Source organism: Alligator mississippiensis, chromosome 1, assembly GCF_030867095.1.
Source record: "Alligator mississippiensis isolate rAllMis1 chromosome 1, rAllMis1, whole genome shotgun sequence".
NCBI lineage: Eukaryota > Metazoa > Chordata > Crocodylia > Alligatoridae > Alligator > Alligator mississippiensis.
Window position 1 is genome coordinate 343738925 of NC_081824.1, and position 19313 is coordinate 343758237.

The 19313-nt window shown below is 44.9% G+C and overlaps 1 long non-coding RNA gene across 1 annotated transcript; it reads left to right on the forward strand.

Moving 5' to 3' along the window:
• Positions 1 to 4349: 4349 nt before the first annotated feature.
• LOC132247764 (uncharacterized) lies at positions 4350 to 14260 on the forward strand. The gene is made up of 3 exons (XR_009459163.1): positions 4350 to 4470; positions 9558 to 9724; positions 12055 to 14260. It is a non-coding gene; the product is annotated as an uncharacterized LOC132247764 (long non-coding RNA).
• The last annotated feature ends 5053 nt before the right edge of the window (positions 14261 to 19313 follow it).

Consider the following 19313-nt stretch of genomic DNA (forward strand, 5'->3'; position numbering starts at 1 on the left):
GCACAGCTCCCTGGCATGTGGCCATCATGAGCTGTGTGTTCACTTCCTCTTCCTGCTGCCCCTGAGGTCTCTGAGATTTGAAGTCCAGAATCATAGAAGCAGGACTGCAGGGTTGCTCATCACTTCCTCTTCCTGCTTCCAGGTGCCCCTGGGATTTGTAGTCCACAGTCATAGCCAGCAGTAAGTTTCAGTAAGTTTAGCATGGTGGATCTGTACTTGGGGGAAGAGGGGTTTAACTGGGGGAAAGGGGGTTTAACCCCCCTCCCTGACACCAGACACCAGCTGGGGTTTGTCGGGGGGGGGGGGGCAGTCCCTGCCTCCTCCCCTCTCTGCTGGAGCAGACAGCACAGCCCAGCCCAGCCCAGGGCTGGAAAGCATGCTGGGATGCTGGAGGATTGTGATTTAACTTGAACCAGGAAGGGGTCTGGGACAGAAGTTTCATAAATCAATTTGACACAAATCAGTTAAGTCTGATACTACATTCAACCAGATTCATCTTAAACCAGTTTCAGCCATTTTGAAACTGGCTTATATGCACTGAACTTCTGTTCTGTTACAGGTTTAAAGATGTACATGCACTGGTTTATGTGCAACTTCTGTCCCTAGCCACAATGCCTAAATAGATTGAAATAAATGGAACTATGTTCAATTGCAAAAGGCAAGTGATGTGGATACAACTGGAGGCTTAAATTGTTCCTACATGGAACATATGTGAAAATCTATTGCCTAACACAGAAATAAAACCCTTTTCATCTGATGCAGAAAAGGCACAAAAAGCTAGAATAGGCAGTGACAGCGTTCTTCTAAAGATGACTTCTAAAAATATTTTGTCCTTTTAGGCTGCTTACAGACATTAAAAATAAATAAATAAAACACACTTTACTGGAAGAAGCAGTACGCTAGTTCGATCTGGCTCCACAGCGTCTGTATAGATTGAGTGCTTCAGTGGTGCTTTTTGGCGCTTTTATCTAATAGCTGATTCAATCAGCTATTAGATAAAAGTGCCAAAAAAGCCCCACTAAAGTGCCCAATCTATACACACGTTGGGCCAGCCGGGTCCAACTAACATGATGACCTTTCTGGCCAAGTGCTGGGCTCAATGTGGGAGTGTGCAGAGTCTAAAGTAAAGCACCATTTTGTTTTGTTTTTTAATCTATGTAAGCAGCCTTAACACCTAAAAATTTACAGCATAATTACAGTGTGATTTTACAATTAGTACCCTGTGCACATTCCCTACTAGAGTATCCTGTGTAACAAATTCTGAAATCCTAAATCATAATTCACTGTATCCGATTTGCACTTTACCATGTCAGCAAATTCAGTGACATGATACAACAGAATAACATTTCTGCTTTTTTATAACAATGGACCATGATAACACGGGTAAAATTACAGCCTCTTGTTAATGATCTTTTTAACAGAAATCAAAGGAATAACATGCATATCATAGCTAAATATATGTATTCAAATGTATAATAATCACTTAAGTATGCTTAGGACTGTACAGTATCAGATAACAAGATACCTTCTATTCCAGAAATCTTACAAAGTAGAAACAAGCCTAGAAGCACATGATACTTTAGTAAATCCAAAACAAAAGAAAATGACCAGTTTTAATTCAACTTAAGCCTGTATATAGGCATGTATACATGTATGTTCAGTATTTTTATTACAGCTGCTTGGTCATCCTAACAGGGTGGTTATAATGTCTTGAAATGTTATAGCCCCAGTGACATAAATTGATGCCCTGCTTTGTATCCCTGGTGAAGACTGCCTCCACTCGACCCAGCTGCATATGGGTGCACCTGATCATTCAGGCTGGAGAGTTCAAGGCAGATAGATGTGATGCTGGCCACATCATTCCCTTGTGTACCATGGGCTCTAGAAATTACCATGCCTTACTTTCTTTAGGATATTCAGCTTCTACAGACCTTTAACTTTTTTTTGAAAGATTTCTTGATTCTCTTTCACCACTTTTTCTTATTCACATTTATACTAAATAAAAATTCAAGAACGTTTTTACATTTAAAACATTTTACAATAACAGCTGGGTTTTCTGACTGTTAGGAAGAATTAACTTTCTGAAGAGCAGAATGCAAAATAAGACTAAAAGGAAGACTAAAAAGTTTTAGTAATAATAAGTTATGTTTTCTAGTAACTCATTTCTCAGCTAGGGACAGACATTACACACAAACTTGTTTAAGTGATCAGAAACTGGCTTAAACCTGTAACAGAACAGATGTTCAGTGCACATAAACCAGTTTGAAAATGGCTGAAACTGGTTTGAGATAAACCTGGTTGAATGTAGTATCAGACTTAACTGATTTGGGTCAAACTGGTTTATGCAATGTCTGTCCCAGATCCCTTGCTGGTTTAAGTTAAACCAGACTTCCCCAGCATCTCTGCATGCTCTCTGGGCTGGGCGGGGTTCTCTGCTCCACAGCAGAGCTGGCCCCTCCCTTCCACTCCCTGACTGGAGCTTGGCAGAAACTTCAGCCATTTGCCTGGATTCCCCCTGCTCTGCCCCTCCGCTCCCCACTCCCTGCTAAGCAGGGATTTCCCCGTCCCCTCTACCTTACAGAGACACCTCTCAGCATTAGCTAGTAGACCATATGCTGGCTACGGTCCATGCTGCGGCAGATGGGACAAAGGCAGAATCAACAGGTAGCTGGTAATGTCCCTCTGTTGTTTTCTTATTGGGGTGATAATCACTGTGTTATCTATTCCCTGCTGGGCTGGTCAGATGGGGGAGGGGGAACCCCCTCCCTAATCAGAACATCCTGCCAGGGCCTGGCCATGCCCCCCTCAGCTCAGCACTGTAGAAGGGAAGGGAATGCTATTCTAGCACCTCCCAGCTTCTAGCCTGAGCAAATGCAGGCATGTGCCTGCATTTCTGGGGTGTCTGTACAGTTACAAACTGATTCAGCCTAGCCAGGTTAGACTAACCTGCAAAGATTGAATCATTTCAGGCTCAGGCTTTATGAATGTCTGTCCCTAGCCCTCATGTTCAATTCAATTTACAGTCAATATTTCATTAGGATGCAGAAGACTCACGTTAGTCACTTTGCTGTGTTGATCTGCAATAGCACTTTATCAGAAGTATGTTGTTATGAAAATGAAAAAACTATTATTTTCAAAGAAGAATTCTTCTTTTACTAGCTTTTCATAATATGTCAGACTTTATCTCTCCTAATCACCAATGTGCCAGGCAAATACAATGTTAAACCAACCATAGTTTTATTAACACTTAGGAACTTCAGAACTCTACTAACCCTGTATAAGGGAAAAAATAAGGAAGAAAAAAGTTTGAATAAACTTAAAAACTTTTATCAATCTGTTGTATTGTATTAATACTATCTGTCCAGATCTGTGATGTCAGACCTTTCTTCTTCAGTAAGACATGTTTTACATGAACTGCTCCTTAAGATGTTTGCTGGAGCACTTAACAGCCTACTCATTTGTTTGGTAGTTTTACAGGCCTCTTGTGCTGGAGCAGAGGTACAACAGCTTGCAGTGCAGGAAGAGGAAAGATAAAACTACCCTGCTGTGCAGATTTAGTCAATTTGCACTGGCTCTTGCACAGAAAACAAATTGCAACCACTCACAAAGAGTTCTCTCTCTCTGCTGGCAGACCTGACGAATGCAGACAAAAATGAGTAAATCAGGCAACTTCACATCAGGAGGAAAAAAATGGCTACTACTCTGACAGCTGCTATCATAATTAAGAACAGATTTCATCACTAAACTCTTGCTGGTTGTGTCTGCAAGAAAAACAAATACACAGATGTGGCACATTTACATACTGAAAAATGTGTACCATGTAACTGAAACAAATTTGCATATTCTATTCTTAAATATTCACTTTTTAATATGAAACAATGTGGATAGTTTACATGCTAATCCTCAGTTTTTGCTTATCAAAATCATTCAGTCAGGACATGAAATATAGCACAACATCAATGCATAATATGATCTCATTACAACCATGCAATCCAGTGACAAAATTTACTATTATGTCTTATAAATGCAATTTTCCAATCACTTTCCGAACTGTAATGTACTGCTACTGTATGTCAATGACCTGTTTTTGAAAAAAGATGAAACATGATAGAGGCTTCTTGTAATCATAGCATTCACTAAATATATTGCTTCTTCATTTTTTCCAGACCTTTTAAAAGGTCACATGGCACAATCTAATAAAAGGAAAATCATGTGACTCTTTTAAAGCAAAAAGGGTAACTATCAAATCCTTGGAAAGTAAAATGAGTTTGCTAATATAAACTCATTTACTAATGTGGCAGAGCACAGGGTGTCTCTGCCACTTTAAGGGCCTGGGGCTGGCAGCCTCCAGGTGCCTGATTAGGGCAGCCATTTTGAGGCTTAGGCTGCTTATCTAAACAAGGCAGTTTGGCTGCAGGAAGGCAGGCAGCAATATTGCCTGGCTGTAGGGCTGCTGTGAACGATCCAGAGGTAAGGGGGAGCTGCATGGGGATGGTTAGGAGGCTCCTGGTCCTGGGCATGACCTGAAACTGCACCCTGCCGGGAGTGGGTGGTCTGGTGGGGCTCTCAGTGGTGCGGGAGCCCCCAGGAAATACCAGGCCAGTTACCACCCCGGTGAAAGGTGGGTCGGGGCGCCTTAACCCCTAGCTCCCACCACCACCGGGTGGGTTACCCATGTGTATGTTGGAGGGCCTAGACGGCCAGTGTCGTGAGGGGCCCAGAGAGGGCAGACCCCGAGAGTGGGAGTGATGTGGGCGTGGTGCTGCGGTTGCCCCCGAGAGGACGGGGAGTAGTGGCACAGTGAGGCCCAGTGACAGAGTGAGCGGCTAGAGAGACCCAGCCCGAAGGGGAGAGTACCCTCGACTGGCCCAAGCTGGGGCCAGGACTATGGTAGTCAAAAGGGCCGGGGGCCCACCACGAGGGACGCCCAAGAGCCGGGGGCCTGGGGTCCCGACTGGCCTTGAGGTGGGCCAGGGCCAGGTAGCCGAAGGTTCTGGGGGAACCACACCCGAGAGGGGAAAGTAGCTTCGGGGGGGCTAGGTAGCCCGGATGAAGGCGGAGTGGCTGCCTGATAGGAAGGATCAGAGAGGGGTCCTGTTAGGACGATTCTGGGGCCCAGTATGGGGCCGGTGATAGTGTTAACACCATGATGCCATCTGCGAGGCTTGGGCTGTGGTATTAGGGGAGGTCGGAGCCGCAGAGCGCCCCCTGGCATTGGGGCACTACAATGGACAGCCTCCCACTTAATTGACATCGATATATGAATCAATTATCATCAAAGGCGTGGCGGGTGAGATAAGTGGGCGGTTGCCCAGAGACAGGTGGGCGGGCCACGAAGAGCTCGGCCCTGAGTAGGCCTGCTGTCACGGTGACAGGCGGGCGGGCCACAGAGTTCGGCCCCAGGAGGCCCCCTGTCACAACTAATAATAAGATATAGCTACCCCTTATAAGTGGTGTGTGTCAATAATGTGTTTTACCCAATATCTTGATGTTTGATGTCAGTACTTCAGTTTTTATTTTGCTCACTCCAAAGGCTTTAACTAAAGGGATAAATCTTATTTGATAGCTAAATAAGCTATTTTTTTTTTAACAGGAACTCTCCCAAAAATATTCTCGGGTTTTATGTTTTCCTCTTTGGAAACCTGGGCTTACAGGTTTGAATGTAAAGCACAAAATTTATTGAAGGCTACAGTTTGACCAACTTAACTGGAGGATCTATAGTGTATGTTAAACTTGTTAGTTGGACCATTATATATTTCCTAGTGAATATTCTTTAAATATGTGTCTACCTCTAAAATTAATTGACTTATTTTAGATAGTGTACTAAACCGGGCAATTGCAGTAGAGTACATTTTTTTTAAACAGATACAGATGAAAGAATCCTAAATGTGGCCTCCTTTGTGCATACAAAATCACTTACTTGGGCATTTTTCGAGAATTAGAACCTGTGCATACAGTTAATATAATCTAACATCTACCTGCTCCAAAATGGCCATAGAATTTTAATGCATAAGATCTACTGAGGTCATAAAGGATGGATTTAGAAAATGATATGCATTTAAAAATTGTTAAAGGCAACGGATTATTTTTCCATAACCACAATATAGAACTGTAAATAATGTATAGTTACCTCCATGCACAGGTGCCAGTGCTTAAGCTTAGAGAATCTTTGTACACAACTGCACACTTACAACAGGAGTTTACTATATGAAAACAAGTCTCAAACCAAATAACACAATAAGCTCAGTAAGGTATAACTCAATGAGTTACAATGCAAACAGTTAGGCTGCTGCATCATTGGTAACATTAATCAAGTATAACCAGTGGCAATTAATAAATGCCAAGATTTTAATGTACTTGAGGCAAGGATTTTTTGTGATATCTTCTATTGAACCAAGCGTATAGTTGTGAAAGCTCTTGGAGGAGCTTTTGGACAAATAACCTGAAAAAGGGCTTGTCCAATTGGTCTTCCATATATATAGGTGGTCTTATAAAAGAGATCATGAAAAAATTCTTGCCTTTTGTACGTTTCCTGAACCTTGATGGCTACAAAAACACTCCAGTCCTACAATGAGATTTTAATGGGAAACTGTGCAAACATTTGTACTGGGTGAATATAAACTTACAAGTTAATTCCAAATTCTCTGTAGCAACAAGGAGAAACAACATCTAAAAAAGCTGAAACGTGCAACCTAAACATATAGCCCACAGTGCAAGGCAAGCTGGTCAGGAGGGGGTATATATGTAGGGTAACAATCCGTCCCCGTTTGGCCGGGACAGTCCCGGATTTCATAGGCCAGTCCTGGCCAGCTGGTGAAAATTGAAATAAAAGTCCCAGAATCACTCCCCTACCCACACATATCTGGCCTGGCTCCTTCTGAGTAACAGCTGGAGGCAGGGGGTGGGTTGGGCTGGAATTAAGTCTATCCACCTTGATCGCACACAGCAGCAGCAGTGCTGGCCCACCTGCCTGGCACAGAATCCATGCCGCTCTACCTTCCCACTGGACTGCACCCCATGACCTTGCCTGCCTGCCTCTGCTCAAAGCAAAGCTGCTAACTTGGAGGGAGGAGGGAATGGGAATTTCCAGTATCCTGGATTTTCTTAAAAATACGGTCTCCGTATGTATATATAATGGGGTATACTTTGTTGCTACTCTGCAGCTTGTTTCCCTTGTTAATGTAAGTTACCACATGTGGCTACACAGCTGCATCTGTAACCTTCATCCAACACATCAACCCTACTGTGTTACTAGTTTCACATCTTGCATGGCAGCTGATCTTTTTTTCACTGTATTCTCTAGAACATTAAAGACTAATCCTGCTTTGCATCATCTTAAATAGAAATTCTGCTATTTAGCAAGTAATAAAATGAGACTCTACTTCCCTAAAAAAATGTCTTTTTCTCTACCTCACTGTTATTTATAAGACAGTCGCAGCAAGAGACCTTAGCACAATACTGAATGTGCAAAACACATATAAGCAATAATCCCTGATTACAGGAGTTTCCAATCTAAACAGAATACATAGAAGAGAAAATGGAGAGTCAGAGCAGTGAAGTGGCATGTCCAGCGTCACCTGGAAACAGTGCCAAATAGAGAAGTCAAGTCCCACCAAGCCTGACCACAACTCCAATCCAATGAAGTACACTGATTGTCCACTTTCACTTTGATTTCATCCTTTATCTAGCTGAGGGGTGGCAAACCTGTGGCACCCACGCCACAAGTGGCACAAGTACCCTCTGGCTGTGGCACATGGCAGATTAGGGACAGAACAAGTATCACAGCAGCAGATAGGGCAGAAATCAGGGCAGGAAGCAGGAGGTACAGGGCAGGAAGTAGAAAATAGAGCAGAAGATCAGGCAGGGAGAACAGGGCAGGGAACAGAAAGAGCAGCAGACTAGGAAGAGGATCAGAGTCACACCCAAAGCAGACAGAGGGCTAATTTGTGGCACACCTGCCAAAAAGTTGTCCTGTTGTCATCTAGCTCATCTGCTCTAGTGAATAAAATGAAAAGTGACACTACAATGCACAATGAGGTTTTCTGTATTTTAGAGTGAAAAGGTGTCAAATGTTTTAAAATATCTAGCTCTACAGATCTGTGCATGATTTCCTCATTAACTCTTTTGCAAGAAACAAATCTTAACAGATTTTTTTCATAAATACCTGGATATAGAAAATGACATGGGTATAAGAACTATTAGTTAAAGGCAATTGCTTTTCATTGCATAATTACAATGTAGAACTGTAAATAATTCATAGTTCCAAGGTCAAAAGGGTGGAGGTTAAATGTATTTTAAGGGTCTGCCGTACATATCAATTTGTGCTTTCACTTATCCCTTGGTTGTACTTATGTGCATTTTCCAGACACCAAAAGTCTACTATAGGTCCATTGCTATGTTTATTTGCATTCTGCAATGGTTATACAATTTTTGCTCTTGTGTGTTCTGTAGATGTTGTGCCTTCAGTTCAGTAGGGAAGTTTCCAGAGATCCCAAAGAGGGGCCAGGTCATTGCTTTCCTTGCAATGACAATACCATTCCCCAGGCTCCTTGGCCACAGAGTAAATATTAGGCAGCCCCCTGGAGTCACTTTTTAATTTTTTTTTTTAGATAGCAAGCACAGGCAATATGTAATCACCAAGTGTACCTTTCCTTCCAATTTAAAGTTATTAATTTCTTAGCAACCAATAAAGTAAGCTTTACAAAGCTATTTCCCCATAGCACTTAAGTATAGTATTTTCAGCTCCATTATGCGGAGCAAATAGGACTTGGGGCAAACTGGCAGGTTAGTTTTAATAATATCAGAAATCCAATACTTACTGAGTTCAGAATGAGCGTTCCCTGGTGTATCTTGCATTAATGGCAGTGAGGAGTGGTTTCACTGTTGAAGGACACAAGCTTTGAGGCAAGATATATACAGTACAAGCTACAATAGCAAATTAAAGCATGTCACCCTACACTTGAAAGTATCATCCCAATGCTACAGCCATTAAAGTCAATGAGAGTTTAGATAAAATATAGTTTTAGTCAAGTTATATAATAATAGAAACTTTCTTTCCCTTAGATATCAGCATACCTAGCCTAAATATAATTACTAAGCTTATCTTCCTTTACACTGAGAAGGGAAAATCCTTATAAGTAGTATGGCTTGGTCAATACTGGGAGGTTTAAACACACTGCAAAACTTAATCTGAAACATGTATATTAGGAGTCAGTTGATTGGGCCATATGTAGTTTTCAATCCCCAGGTACAGCTGCTACTGCTGTTATATATGAAATACGGAAGCTATTAGATTATTGCATTGTAATAGCACAAAATAATTATCCTTAGTTCAGTACATTGAACTCTACTGACAATGGAAGTCAATGTCAATAGTAGTATGCCATGTGTATATAAAAGTGCAGTATATGGCCCATTCTGCATAATTTTTTACCAGACTGGCTAAAATAAAACTTGCATCCAAACCTCCACTGATATGATGGCACTTCAAAAATACTGTACTTGTTAAATGAATGTGATATATTCCTTTATTAAATCAGAAAGTAAAATATTTTCAGAGCATGTGGACACTGCGACATGCAGGGAGACGAACTGTGTGTGCCTATACTAATGAAAGTGGATCAAATACAGAGACGAACATTCACCTTCTGTGAAGCTATGCCAGTATAGACCCACAGAAGAACTGGCCCATGGACTATCTGAACAAAACATATAAGAATTAAAGGTATCTATATATTACTTGTCTCAACTATCACAGAATAGCGAGCAGTGAATCCATTTACATAAACTAATCTCCCTGTACAGTGAGCCAGAGCCTCCTCTTACTTTAAGAGGAAAGTGCCCCAGGTCACCCTTGCCAGTGACGACACATAGGGGGTGCATGTGCATCCCCTGAGAGTGCTGGTGCACCCCTTGATGGCTGTGCTCGCATCTTAGGCGACGGACAGGGGGGGCAGGCAGGAGTGCCAGTGTACCCCCTGCAAGCACTGGCCAGGGAGCAGGGCCACCAGATGAAGCGGCTGTGCTCCCAGGTGGTGCACAAGCACTGGCTGGGGAGAAGGGCCACCAGCAGAAACAACTGTAGCTGCAGCCACTTCTGGAAGTCCCGCAGCCCTTCCTGAAGAGCCACAGCCACTTCTTTGTGAGTGAGATCAGCTGCAGGGGACCTTCTCCCCAGTCAGCACAATTGGCCACAGGGAGACCCCCTTCCCTGAGTCAGTATGATTGGTCATGGGGGGACTCCATCTTCCCCCAGTCGCTGGGGGGGGCATATACCCCCCTGACTCAAGAGGCACCAGTCACCCATGACCCTTGCTGTATAGGCAGGCAGCTGAGCTAAAGCTAGCTGCACTGCACTGCACTAAGCTTGATGTGTGGGGTAGATTTCCAGGCAGCCTGAGAATAAAGGCTGCAAGCAGCTGGGTTAAGCTGCAGCAGGGAGGGGCACAAGGGAGGGGCCCTGTGCTTGACTAGGGAGCCACCTGACTGGAAGGGGCAGTTCTCCAGGGTGTTGTTCAGGCAAACCCAATGCCTGAAGCAAGGCAGGCAGCCTAACCCTGTGTGTTGCAAGCAGCAGAGCTCCTGGGAGGAAGAGGTTGTAGGAGACAGCATGGCAGGCACCCAAACCACACATAATAGCTGAGAGGTGAGATTTCAAATGGAAGGAGGGCTTGCAGGATGCCACTGACCCAGAGTTGGGGAGACCTTTTGTTCAGAAGTGGTTGCTTGTTGCAGCTAAGTTTAACACTGGAGGATTGGGTTGTGAATATGGGGAAGGCGGGAGGCCACAGAGGGGTAGGCACTGTGGTGGGGCATTGTAACAGGCAGCCCAGCCTGAGGTCAGAGACTCAAAGGGCTGAGGGCTGATACAGCAAGTGCAGCCCAGACTGGGATTAGGGACCCAGAGGGCTGGCTCAGAGCACGAGACAGGGCCAGAGGTCCAGAGCATACAAGTATGAAACAGGGAAAGGGCCTAGGAGCCAAGGTCCATGGCAGTGAACCTGGACTGAGAGGCACAGCCAGAATAAAAGGGCCAAGGCTGGGAAAGCTGTTGACCCAGACAAAGGTCCAAAGCCTGACAGTCAAAAGCTGCTTTGTGGCTAAGGAGCCCCCTCCATTGAACCGGGAGCAACACTGCAAGGTGTAGGCATGACTGCAGAGAAAGACAGAGGCGACAAATATGCCCAGGGGACAAGACTGGGGTCAGCTGGGTATAAGAGGTACCACTGTCTAGAGTGAGCTATGGCTCAGTCTGGGACCTGGGAACCTTCACACCATAATAATTTCATCAAGGCATGGGAGGCAAGGAAACAGGAGGGTACCCTAAGGAGCCAGAGTGGGTGCAGGAGTCACACGGCCACCAGGGGGTGCCACAGTTGCCCCGAAATATGGTCCTGATACATTTTCCTGGAACAATTTCACAACTGCATATGGTGGGGAACATTGAGAAGAATTCTTGGATTCTGCAGCAAGTTGTTTTTTCCTATTTCCACATGAGCAGCTTAAGAGGCCACACACCATCTGCGCCAGTCACTTGGTTGATTTTTGTACAAGGATAATAGTTAATGAATTTCCATTATTCCACAACAGAAGGCCTGAAAGCATTCATATCTCTTTCAATGAAGGCTGAACAGCTAAGGTCATGAACCCAAATTTGATTTATGTTAATGCCACACCCAGTTTAATGCCTCTTTAAACTGTCAGGATAGGAAAAAGAGGCCTTGACATAAAGAAGCAAGCTCCACAGCAATACTAGCTAAGGGTAGAAATTCATAGTTAATCAATTTTCATCTAGTGAGTTTTAACCATGTGCCTCCCAACAAGAGTAGTGCACAGTTCTAATTTATAGAGCTGTGCAAAGCTTCGGTTTCTGGTTCGATTTGGCAGAGATTTGACCCTATTTGGTGGCTGAATCTCTGAATCTGAATCAAATCAGGAGACTCTTTTATCTCTCTGAATCGAATCGGAACCCTCCAAATCAATTCAGAGAGATTTGGAAAGATTCGGCGATTTGGACATAGACTCAGCTTTAAATTTTTTTCTACATACCTCAAGGTACTAGGTGGCTCGTGAATGCTGAGATGCTGGGGCGGATGGAGCGTGTCACAGGAGTGCTGGGCAGTACCCAGCATGCTCAGCAGCAGATCCAGAAGTAGACCAGAAGCACTTCCAGGTCCGCTGGGGAGTGCAGTGGGCCCCCCATCCCGTACCACTTCGGCTCGGCGACTGGTGCCTCCTGGGTCTGGGGGGTGCACCCAACTATATTTAGACCTTGCAAATTGAGCCAATTTACAAGTTTGTGTCTTTCTCTCATTTTGATAAGCTATAACAGAAAACTTTTCTGACAGCTATCGTTCAGTGTATGTATTAGCTTCAAAGGAAATGCACATTTCTTTATAAACCTACATATGAAATATAGGTTCCCAGATCTGGTTGCACAATCATTTATCACCAGCCTGAATACTCCAACAACAGAGTGGTCTGCATTCCAAGTACCTTGTTAGCAGAGTAGCTTAGAGACATCCACAGGAACATATGTTATTGTCACTTGTGAGAACTAGGCAACAGTGGGATCCAGAAATGGTGTCCTACCAAAAAACCTCAAACAAACCCAAAGGATTTTCTATCCTTTTCCTGTGCCTACTACTGTTACTGAAAAAAAAAAATATGAAAAAAAATGAAACAATTTACCATCATCCTCAAGCTTTGAGTGAATTAGTGCTGACTGCACAGAGGTTATTAGCTAACTTTAGTGAGAGGCAGTGGAATGAAGAGTACCCTTGAGAGAAAAATCATAAAATAAAGTTTGTATTACAAAAAGCCAAGACTGCAGAGCTGTCCAAAGGAAAAATATCTCATACAGAAGTGGCCAGATGCCTTTGCGTTATGAAATTAACACATTCACACACAGTGAAAAATCTCCCAATATTTATGTCCTAAGAAAATATTTAAAGAAGTGGTCTAAAGACAGTGTCATCCACAGCATGCCCCATGAAGTTTCTGGCAATAGTGACAAGACCTACAAATGTTTCAGAATGAATGGCAAATCTGAGACATAAGAGGAGAAGAAAAACACTGAACAATCACTTTTGGCTTTACGTAGTTCTGGATGGATGGATGGATGGATGGAATTATCAACATCTCTTCTACTGGATATGGCTTTATCAGCCATGATATTCAATGAGGACCAAGGGAGGCCAGCTTCTGAACAATCATAGCAGGCACAGAAACAATATATATATATCTTTGCTATGTTGAGGAAGTTACATCTCAGCTTTCCTTTCCTGAAGCATGCTTGAATTGTTTAATACTCATGAACCTTGTGTGGCTAATATGAGCATCCAAAAAGCATCCTCATTGAATTTTTGCAACCTGCACAATCACTGTGTAAGGTATATTAATTGTAGACTTTTTTTTAACCTGATTTGGGAAGTAAGCACACACCATCAACAATTTTGTACTGTCAAGTTATTACAGCTTCACATCAAAATAGTTAAAAGTGGTCAAATTAATCTATTCTATTCAGCTGCCAAAATGTCTGCAGCAGGACATCATTGTGCAGAACATCATTGTGCAGTATTTACAACTTGGCCATCAAACAATATTCTATTAATGTCCTACTCTTTTTCTGGGGCAATGTCTTTTTAATTCCCTATAAAATCCTACATCAACTTGAAAGCCCATATGAAGATATCAGAGACCCCAGTGAGCTCACTTTTGTCCACAAAAAAGGAGACTCCTAGGGCACGTCCATACATGCAGGCACATGTACTTGCAGCAGCTCAAATAGAAACGGCGCAAATCTGAGCTGAGGCTTTTTGCCTCAGTGCTTGTGCCTGAACATGCACTTTGGTGTGGTGAAAGTTGTGCCATTTGAGGCAAAATAACCCTGCCTGGCTCCTCCTGGATCTGTAGTTAGGGGGAGCTGAAAGCTGGGGCCAGCACCTGTGCTGGCCCCAGCAGTGTAAAAAGCTGCCCTATCCTGGCCCCAGCAGTACAAAAAGCTGCCCTGGCAAGTAGTTCAGGGCTACTCACTCTTAGGAGCTTATTGGGCCCAGCCAATTGGTACCTGGGGACACTACCCCTTGTGCCAGCTGCACTGCTGGAGCAACCCTGAGAGTTCCCTGCACCCTTTACCCAGTATAGCAGTCTGGCTGTGGGGGCTGCTGCCTGGCTGTGACCTGCTGTGCACCTTTCAGACTCAGATGGGGCCTGCACAGTCAGTAGAGGCATCTGCCCTCTGGGCCAGCTGCCAGTGGGCTGTGGCTTCACAGTTGGCCTTTGTGCGGCACTACTGCCATGTGTGCCCCTGCCTGGCCATCTGGGCAGCTATCACCCAGAAGATGTTCCCAGTGTGGTGGCCTGCCTTGAACTGTCAAAGCATGTCCTCCTGGCCCCAACTGGCCAGGAGGTCAGCCACCTCCAGCTGGGTGCAAGGTGCCAGCTCTGAGCTGGATCCTCTGCCTGGGTCCTGCCACTTGCCTCCCTAGCAGGAATTCTGGTGTTCCCTATTTGAAAAGTGAAAAATCCCTGATAAAAAAATCCCAAAGTTACTCTGTAAAATACCCCAAAATCCATGTTCCTCCACAATTAAAACAAAAGACCACTGTATACAGAGAGAGAACAAGAGAGAGATAGAGACTGAGACAGCAATCAGCTGGGCAATGTTTTATTGATATATCTACAATGTTAAAGCAATTTGGAAGCCTACCAGTGTCTTTATCATTATAATAAAATGAATTCTAAATACCTATACTTTTTGCTGCTGGCCTTTGGTTTTCTTACCATACAGCAGTTAGAGCTCCCCCTGACTCCTTTACTAACCAGGAAGTGGGGACAGCTGCCCCTGCGGCCACAGCTCCTGTCAGCAGGTCTCATCCTGTCTGGCAACTGGGCACACAGGGTGTGTGAAGAGGGGATGTAGGGTTTGCAGAAGAGGGGTGGGAACAGGGGTGGGGGAATGCAGCTGGCTATTCAGGGATGTGGGGGCCCATGGTGTGTGTGGGTAGGTGTGGGTGGATCATGGAGGGACTGTGAAGGGGGAGCTGCTCAGGAGGGGTGGGTCCCTGGCCCCCGCAGGATGCAGTCCCCCATCATAGCTCATGGACTGCTCCCCCAACAGGGGTCACATGGCCCCCCCAGGGGCTACCACCCCCCCTGCAGGGCCCACGTGCCCCACCCCACTTGCTCCCCCACCACCCCAGATTGCTGCCCCGCCTGGTCTCATCCCCCACCGGCTCCTTCAGCCTCCCTCGATGGCTACCCCACCCGGCCCCATCCCTCACTTGCACCCCCAGACCCCTGATGGCTGCCCCGCCCAGCCCCAGCCTCCTGGCACTTAAAAAAAAAAAAAAAAAAAAAAAAAAGCAGCCCTGAACTCATTGGCAGCAGCAACTGCTGTTAGGGTCACTGGGACCTCATGACAGAGTCCCCCCACACAGTATGGCCAGGGGCAGCAAGGTGCCATGCAGCTCTATGCACTGTCAGACAGCTGGGGCTGCTGCAGCTGTCACCAGGGGCCCAGCACCACTCAGCCTGAGTGGCCCCAGCTGCCCAACAGTGCACAGAACCATGCAGCACCCTGCCAACCCCGGCTGCACCCGCATGATGGGGCAGTGGCAGTGCGAGTGCCAGGCAGCCAGGGCTAGTCCCCGCTGCCCCCCGCTGCCCTGTGCTTTGAGGCAGGGCTCTGCCAGGAGGCCCCAGTGACCCCGATGGCAGCTGCTACTGCCGGTGAGTGCAGAGATTTTTTTTTTTTAATTGCTGGGGCTGCGATTGGAGTTCTGTGGGTGCAAGCGGGGGATGGAGCCCGGTGGGGCAGCAATTGGGAGGGCTCAGGGAGCGGGAAGAGGCTGGGGCTAGTGAGGGTCCCCCCCCTCACCCCCTACTTACCAGTACAGAGCTTAGGTCCAGCTCCCTGCGGCTGGTACGCTGCCAGCTCTGCACGGGCAGGCAGCGTGCTTCAGCACCACAGCAAAAGCCAGCCACAGGGACGCTTTGGCTGGCTACCAGAGTGTCTCTGTGGAGGACCAAGCCTCTGGTTGCCTCAGGGCATGGTCCTGGACCATGCCCTGCCCTGCTTTTTTTGCCCGGGGTATTTTTTAATCTGTGGATATCCAGGGGTCTAATTTTGCCCCTGCGCTGCAAATCTGCGGCACAGGGAATGTTTTTTTTTGCTGCTGCACATGCCTCTTGCAGTATCTCAATGCTTCTCAGCGCTTTCGCCAAAAGGCCTTTTAGATGCTGCAAGAGGCACATGCATGCTCATCTGGACACGTCCCATAAATGCAGCTGGACCTCTTAGCCTTGTTCATTTGAGATATGAGCTTCAGCTTTCCCTCTGCTTTCTCCCTCCATTACACCAACCTCTACTCTTTGCTTTATCTTTTCTGCCAGGGGACAGCTTTTCCTCCTAGTTCTCTTCCTTCTGAGCGTGACTAGGTGGAAGGAAAGGAGAGAGCCCTCAAAATTGTGTGAATATCCAGACAGTCATAAAAACAAAGTTAAAGAAATCTGGATACAGAAAAAGTGTCATGATAGCAGAGAAGCTGATGCTTAGTTAAACCAAACCATTTCCTTTACATTGGTGCTGACTGAACATTTATACGAAGGGATATAGCATGGATGAGGCCAGAAAACAGTATTGCTATATACCTGTTACATGTAATGGCAGAGAACCATATAGCATATGGTAAATGTGTAATACACTGCAATGTATAGTACATGCAATGATACACGGCGATCAAATGGACAGACCACTGAATTGGGAGTCCAAAGTCTAGTTCTGCCACTGACCTACCGTGTGACTTCGGGTAAGTCAGTTCATCTTTCAAGGCTTTTGCTTACCCTCTCACCTTTGTGTCACCATCTACTCAAGCGTCTCAGTGCTTTTGCCAAGGTTCATATCTTGCTATAGGCTTGTGAAGCACCTGGAAGAATAGGTCTTCATCTCAGCTTTCTGTTCATTCAGACCTTCATTGGTTCATCATAGGAGGCTTCAGTTCATGACATTATAAAATATAACACTTTAACAAATAATAAATATGGTTTAAAAATATGGGAAAATATTTAAGGGAAGTAAGAAGAATAAATTTGCTTTGTGTCTCCATGACTTTTTTTGGAATAGCCTAGTTTTCCTTAATCCTTTTAAGTTAAACAAACTTCCATGATGCATCTCAAAAACATACATCCATTAACATATTTAATTTTTAATCACAGCATATCATGATTTCATCAACAATTTTGTATGCCTACTACTTGTTACTTAATCTGTGAAATACAGTTCAGAAAAAAGACCATGCTATAAAACCTGTTGGTATAAAGATAAGCACTTTATTTAATATCCAATTAAATGTGGTCACCAGAGAAATCACAGCTTATGAAACTTTATCAGAAAAAGATTAATCTATTTCAGGCTTAACCCAAAATGTCATAAAAGAACTCATGAATTTAGATAGGAATCCACTTATTATCCAAAGACATTTTCATATTGAGTAAGAACAGCCTAAATTGCTGACTATATTTATATTTGGTTCAATCAAATTTCTATATTCTGTAGCTGTCATTGATTTTGGGACAATTATCAAACAAAAATGATGAACAAACTAAAGGAACATTATGGAGTCTTTTTCAATTCCACAGTAATCATTAGAAAATGCACAGCCTGCTCATTGATAATGGTTTAACAGCTTACAGGGTGACTTCATCAAATTTAAAAGTAAGTCACACCCAGAAGGCAGAAAGATTTTTTTAATAGCATTACAATTTACCATTTTAAAGTTAATTGTATTGTGCTTTTGTTTCAAAGTGCACAAGCTACATTAAAGTTAGTCTGTTCATATTATGTGGTTGTCCCCATAACCATGATTTTTAAAACTGAAAAGCTTGGAGAAATACTTGGATTTATTTCTTTTTTTTAAATTAACTGACATTTCTTGCACATCTAGAAACAACCCCTTTCAGCTTATCAAATGGATTTCTCAACTATCATAAGGAAAGGGGTTTCATTTGTACACTGTTTGATGTCTGATTTATTTAACTACATATCTCTTCAAATTATTAAATGATCATTATTATGCACAGGAGGGATAGGACAGGGAGGAAAGGTGGGGGTGTGGCACTCTACGTCAAGGAGAAATACACATCCACAACAAGTAGCACAAGGTCAGAGGAGGGGCACACTGAAGTGCTCTGGGTTAGAATACAAGGAAGTCAAGGGGAAAGGGACTTAATGGTGGGGGTCTACTATAGACCTCTCAACCAAGGGGAAGAGCTAGACCAGGAATTCTTAAGTCAGCTCACAGAGGCAGTTAGGTCAAAGGACGTGGTCATGGGTGACCTGAACTTTCCAGACATCTGCTGGGAAGAGCAGTCAGCCAGGTCTGACTGCTCGCATAGGTTCCTAGCCAAGATACAGAACCTCCATCTAACCCAGGAGGTACACAGTCCCACCAGGGGAGATGCCTTGTTGCATCTGGTCCTGGCCACAGGCGATGACCTGGTGAGGGGACTGCGGGTGCTTGATCACCTGAGTGACAGCAATCATCACTTGCTAGAATTCACCATCCAGTGCAAGGTGGCAAAGGCCTGCAGCAAGACAGCGGCCCTGGACTTCAAGAGGGCAGACTTCAATGAGGTAAGGAGAATAGTCAGGGAGGCACTGAGGTCCCTGAGGGAGGAGGAGTCAGGTGTCCAAGAAGAGTGGTCGTTCCTTAAGGAGACGATCCTCCAAGCCCAAAGGGAGGTAATCCCGATATGGATCAAGGGGGGGAAGAGAGTGCAAAAGCCCGCATGGCTCACCAAAAGCATACGGGAATGTCTCCTAGCTAAAAAGGAGGCATACACCCAATGGAAGGGACGGGCCGTCACCAGGGAGGACTATACCTTGGTTGCTCGGGGCTGTAGGGGGGTGGTCAGGAAGGCCAAGGCAGAGATGGAAGTGGGACTAGCTACCCAGATCAAGGACAACAAGAAGTCCTTCTTTAAATACATAGGGGGGAAAAAGAAGGTACCGGGTAATGTGGGGCCTCTTCAAGGCATGCTAGGAAATGTGGTCGTCGCTCCAGACAACAAAGCTAACATATTTAACAATTTCTTTGCCTCCATTTTTCTTAGCAGGGACTGAGTCACACTCTCCCCCCCCCCCCCCCCCCCCGGGACCACCATAGGCCCCAGGGAAGGCACACCCAGGCCTAGGGTCAGTGAGGATCTAGTCAGGGAACTTCTGGAGGGATTGGATGTATTTAAATCAGCTGGTCCTGATGATCTCCACCCCAAAAGTGCTGAGTGAATTAGCAGAGATCATTGCGGGACCC